Source organism: Rattus norvegicus, chromosome 19 (genome assembly GCF_036323735.1).
Source record: "Rattus norvegicus strain BN/NHsdMcwi chromosome 19, GRCr8, whole genome shotgun sequence".
Classification (NCBI taxonomy): domain Eukaryota; kingdom Metazoa; phylum Chordata; class Mammalia; order Rodentia; family Muridae; genus Rattus; species Rattus norvegicus.
The window spans coordinates 671888-678153 of record NC_086037.1 but is presented as its reverse complement, the minus strand read 5'-3'; positions in this window follow the sequence as shown (position 1 = coordinate 678153).

Here is a 6266-nt window from a genome sequence, read left to right as displayed (position 1 = left end):
AGGCTCTCAACTGACCACTAGAACTACAGAATTCCAACGCTTGCTCTTCCTTGGCGCGAGCCCACCTCATCTCGTGCACCAGCAAGGTCTCCTCTGTCCAGCGGGAACCAGGCAGTCCGTGCACCCACGCTCACTGAGCCCCACTGGTCCTAGCCAGGCCTTCCTTGAAAAGGAGTAACTGGCTTCTGGCTGTTGCTCCCACTCCCTGGGGTGCTTTCCCTCCAGACCTCCTGGGTCAACCTTGAGTGGAAGTATAACTCGCAACTTTTCCAGAAGGCCACATGAAAACGCGGAAATGTTGCCAACTTAAAAGCCTTGCATTTAGGGTCACACTCACGTGGCATGGGCGCTCCGTGATGGCCTGGAGGGAGTGATTCTATAGGTGGACATGATCTCGAGTCTCTGCCAAATGCTGTGGAGGGCTGGGTGACTTCAGCGCTGCTTCTGCCTCCGTCGGGTAGTAGAGGGCTTAGTTTTCTTCCCCAGGGAACTTTTTGCTTTGTGCCTCATCTTTTCGGTAACCAACAATGCATCGATGACACACAGGACTGCTGCCGAGAAGCACAGGACCTGTCCGACACAACACGGGTGGGAAGGAAAGGCTAGATTACTTCACAAGCTCAGCTTCATCTCTCATTTCTATTCCTGTCCCACCAGGTCAGGAGCTGCAAGAGGCCTCCGGTCCCTCCTGGCTGCTGTACACCAGGTTTCTCTTTCCAAGAAAAGGGAGGCAGTGGGCTTTGCTGCCTACACGGGCCTGAACTTGACTAGCTATTAGATCAGATGTTCTCACCTTATGGGTCCCGACCCTTTAGCATGACCTTTAGCATGACCTTTTCACAGGGGTCGTCTAAGACTAACAGAAAACAGTCATATTACAACTCATAACAGTAGCAAATTATAGTTATGAAGCAGCAATGAAAATAATTTTGTGGTGGAGGGGTCACCATACATAAGGAGCTGTATTAAAGGGTCCCAGTGATAGGAAGGTTGAGGACCACTGTGCCAGGTCTGAGAGCCTAGCAGAGCTGAGGGTGGGGTGATGACTGGTCTGGAGTTCTTAGTAACTGGAAGGGACAGGTTCCAGATGCAGAAAACCCAGCTGCAGAGTCTGTGAGGGGAAGGGAAAGCAAACCTGGCTAAGGCAAAAAGAAAGACATGGAGGTGCCCTGCTGCTGCCCTTACAGGCAAGAAGACACGGAGGCTGGGTGTGTGGGGACCCTGGCAGGACAAGACAAAGCTCAGTTAATGAGTTGCCAGGTTGGGACCAGAGATCACAGCACCTGGTGTTGCAGCCATAAATGCTTCCCTCTGGGCTACTTGATGAGTTTCCTAGAAAGTCTTCTTCTAGCCCCTGTGTGAGTTTCTCAGGGCAAAGGGCTCTGTTCCAAGATCTCAACTCCAGCTTGGCACAATCCAGTGGGGTTGACAAAATATCACCAATTATTAAATTAACTGCAGGAAGTTAAACTCTTTTCAAAGTTTCTCTTTTTCTTGATTCTTCTCTTTCATGTGTGTATCTGTTTCTCTGTCTACGTGTGTGTGTGTGTGTGTGTGTGTGTGTGTGTGTGTGTGCGTGCGTGCGTGCGCGCGCGCGCGCGCGCGCGCAGTCCTGTGCATGACACAGCATGTGTGGAGGTTAGAGCCATCAGGAAGGAGTTGAGTTTCTCCTTCCATTCTGTGGATCCCCAGGCTGGAGCTCGGACCATTGCTCCTGGTGGCAGGTGGCACTGAGACATCAGCCCTGCTTTAAACTGTTTTCTTTCCTTGAGTAACTTCTCTCCACACTGTTAACCGAGAACCAAGTCCTGTTCCCTTACTCCTCCCATTCCTCCAGCATTTGATCAGCTACTCCCTGCATCCTTCCATTGGATCAGGATTTAGGCTCAGTTTATCTAAACCTGTGAGCCAGGGTCAAGTGCCTAACCTCAGTCTAAGAACATGAGTGTCTGCAAACCTGAACGTTCAGAGGTTAAGTCAGGGAGTTGGCAACTTGCTTGTTATTGGCAGGATGCTGACCTAGCATGCACAAGGCCCCGAGCTGGATGCCAGCACTGCCTAAACCAAGGGTGCTGGTGCATACCTGTAATCCAGCATGGAGGAAGGAGGAGTTGAAGCAGGGCAATCAGAAGTTCAGGGTTATCCCCAACTACAGAGCAAGTTAGAGGCTAGATAGATTAGATTCCTTATTTATAAAACAGCGAGGAACATTAAAGATAGAGCTAGAGCAGTACAGGGCACACACAAGGCCCTTCAACCTAGGCAGGATCCCTTCCTCCTCGAACAAGCTGACTTACTCAGTTTTGACCACCTCTCCCACCTCCTCTTTTATATCCGTGTTTAATATGGTTCTCTCACCCAGAAAACTCAAAGTGATAGTATGGTGGCTTGATTGAGAAGGGTCTTCGTAGGGTCATATATTTGAATGTTTGGTTCCCAGTTGGTGGACCGTGTAGGAAGGATTAGGAGCTGTGGCCTTGTTGGAAGAGCTGAGTCACTGGGTGGGTGGGGGGGGTGGGCTTTGAGGTTTCAAAAGGATGTTTCTTTTTCCTTTCTCTATCTGCTGCCTGCAGATCAGATAGAACCTCTTGGCCATTTGCTCCCATGCGGTCCCTGTCTACCTACTGCCCTACTCCCAACCATGATAGTCATGGACTCCTCCTCTGCAACTGTAAGCCAGCCCCAAATCAAATGCTTTCCTTTTGTAAGTTTCCTTGGTCACGCACGGTGCCTCTTCACAGCATGGAGTGGTAACTAGGACACCAATTTATCAGGAGTTTTTCTTGCACTATTTTATATGTAGTGCATTTTAGTTGTAAAAGTTTTATAGATTAAAACACGTATTTGGATAATACATTTTAAAACTAAGTTCCAGGAATTTAGGGTTTGAGGTGGGATTTGTTTTCTGTTTGTTTGTGTGTTTGTTTTTACATGGATTCTCCCTAGGCTGCACTAGCTGGTCTGAGACCCCATGTAGACCAGGCTGACCTCAAAGTTCTGTGTGCTGGAATTAAAGGCTTGACCTATTGTGCCTGGCTTAATGTTTATTAATGGCATCTCAGAAACAAAGTTACTTGACAGCAATTTTTTCACATTTCCTTAAAAAAAAAAAATAACATTCCAGCTTCCTAAGGGACCCTCTGTACTCTAAACTTCTCCATAATGATCTCTTTCCTAGGCAGATGAGTTCTCCCTCTAGCTATATGTATGTTAAGTGAAACAAATATATAAATGCTTAAATAATTAAATGAATTCATGTGTTCTAATAGGTCAATTAGGTAGATCATAGAGCAACTATAAGCATTATTTTACGGTAACGTTTTAGTTTCCTAAACAACATTGATGCCTGCAAAACTGAATAAAACACAGCTTAAAAACATGTTTAGGGGCTTGCTCCCACCTTTTATTTTTAAAGCAGGACATATTTGTCTTGTTTTCCCACAGACCCCATGGAACTCCTAACCTAGAGCTCCTCTATGCACAGAGCCCTATTCCTTGTCTTTGACAGCAAGCTGACTTCTTTCTGTGTTCTTAGGATGTTATCAACTCAGTTGTAACAACACTATTCATGCTTATCATGTCTGTGTCAGCTCTAATACCAGAAACCTCAACAATGACAATCCTTGGAGGGTTAAGTAGAAGGCTTTCAGTTTTCTTGCAGTTGGAACAAAATGCAAATTAATTTGGAAATATGACATGATCTTGGACTGGTCTACAGTGCCTACTGGCTCTATAGTGTGTGAGAGAGAATGCATTCCCTGATTAGCCTAAATGAATAGGGTTGCATACTGGAGTTTGCCAAACAAAGGGATTCCTGCATGTTTCTTACAGGGCTATACCAGACTGAGAAGCTGCTAGAATCAGCTACCACCCTTAGCTCTGAAAAAACCTGATGTTAAACAAGAAAGGAAGAAGCGTGATCATTTCACAGTTCTCCTTTTGAAAAGATCCCTATCACTGTTAGGTGAGGCAGGATATTCCCACAACTCTTCAGATGCAGTATAACAGAGTTTCTTACTGCAATGGGTATGGTAGGAAACCTTGCAAACCAAGCATTATTCTGAGTACTGCCTAAAGAGAAGCAAGTCAACCTAGACAGACTTATGCCTGGCAAGCAAGCTCAAAAGGAAGAGTGCAGTGATTTTGCTGTACCTCTACCTGGTTTTCTCCTGAGATTTGGTCACCTGACTTTCCTAGGCTCTAGTCTATAGAGCTGATTTAGAAGTGTCTTCCTTCCTACTTTCTTGTTCTTTCTTAGCAAGGGCCAAATAGAACTGATGGTGCTCTGCCATGACTGTCGGAACCCTAGATTTCAACTCCTGTAGGCACTAAGCAACTTCAGGAGAGATTATCAAAGTTTTCTGGATAGGAGGTATGCTGAAATACCAAACTTCCCAGCTGTTCTAAAGACAGTTCTGTCTATCTACTTGTTTAAAAGATGCAACAGTCATAGAACTCAAATTTATTTGCTTATCTTTTCTCTCATTCATTGCTCAAATTCTGACAAAGTGGAGTTTTTCCCCAGCACAGCAGCTAGTAGCCATGTGAATAGCAGGAATAGGGCTAGTATGGCTTAAGATTAGCTCTGACTATAAAATACAAATTGGATTTCAGGAAGGTTATTTTCTCCCTAAAAGAACATGACCAAGTCAGCTTAGTCAGTCAACAGGTTCTCCAGCACAGGAGCTAGGATTAAAAAGAGAAAATACAGTTAGACAACATTGTAGCATGACCCCAGTCAGTTCTGAGGCTGAGGTGAGTTTATTTTTTCCCAGTCTGCTTTCATACCATTTTAATTACATGCAAGTAATAAGGTCAGTTCCAGGTTAAAGGAACAAGCAAGACAATAAACACAAATAGTCAAGGAACAAGCAAGGCAGTAAAGTCCCATGGTGGTTGTTTCTAAGGGCTTATCAGGATGACCAAGATACCTGAGCCTACTTCCCTGTCCTAGCCCAAAGTCATATTTCTTGCCTGAAGCCTACTTCTTTGTTGTAGCCTAAAATAAGATTCCTTCCTGAGCTAACTTCACTGTCTTAGCCCAATGTCAAATTCCTGCCTGAAGTAGGCCTACTTCCTTGTTCTGCCCCAATGTCAAATTCCTGCCAAGTGGCCCCAAAAATCTCTTCACATCTCCCCCCTTTTCATTTCATTGACAAGACTGCATCTGTCTTAGGTTGTTCTGATAAGATTGCCTTTCTTACCCATTGTCGAATATGCATTATCAAAAGCAATGCTCTTAGGTTGGTAAGGCTCTGTGCAGAACTTACCTGACTTTGACTGCCAGTCTGTTAAATTAACAGCTCTGTTTGGGGGTCCATTTTTAGTTTCAAGCCATGTATATTGACTGCCAACATGTTGATGTTGTTAAAGACAATCTTTAACACAATGGGCAAGAATAGGACAATAAGGGCTGGCATGATCAAGCTACATATGCCATTTTTGAAGCTTGACCAAGATGGAAATTTGACCTCAGTCCATGAAAAAATTTTTATCAGCAATATTTGCAGCATCAAAGCTCAGCAGAGCAGCATTTTTTAAATTCATAATCTCACTATGCAAAGTTAAAACATCCAGGTGTTAGAAATATACTAAACATCCTGTAAGTGTCTAAAAAGTATTTCCCAATTATTTCCCAATTATAGTGACTATCATTGTAAATTTTAGAAGTAATACAAATCCATCATTATGTAGTATGACACTTGAGATGGCTTCTTAATCTTAAACTCTGAACCTCCTCTCCAATAATTTGAATAGTATCATAAAGAGCATCAAAATGCCTATCTAAATCGTCTTGAGTCCCCAGCTCCAAAAAAAAAAAAAAAGTTAAATCCTCTTGAGTACTTAGAGCATTAGTCACATCTTTTGCTAAATGATTAAAAAAAGTAGCTGTCTTAACTTCTGGTGTCAAAGCAATTGCAGAAGCAAAGGTGCTAGCTATTATTGTATTAATTAAAACTGCTATGTCAGCAATATTCAAGCCCACTACCCTCTTGCTTCTGTTTAAAGCCTTACTCATTTCTTCCAGTGCTCGCAAGCCTTTTTTTCACACTACCAAGGTCCTGTAATACTCACAGGCAATAAAACAAAAACCAATTGATAAACCACCAGAGCAGACCTGCCAGGTTTCAATACACTAGCGCAATTAGAAAGTGTACAACCAATACAACTTACGTTAAATATTGTGGAGATACAAAATTTTAACATGACTATTAATAAAAGATGAAGAGCTTTACCACATGGACTAACACTTGTGTGAAATCCAG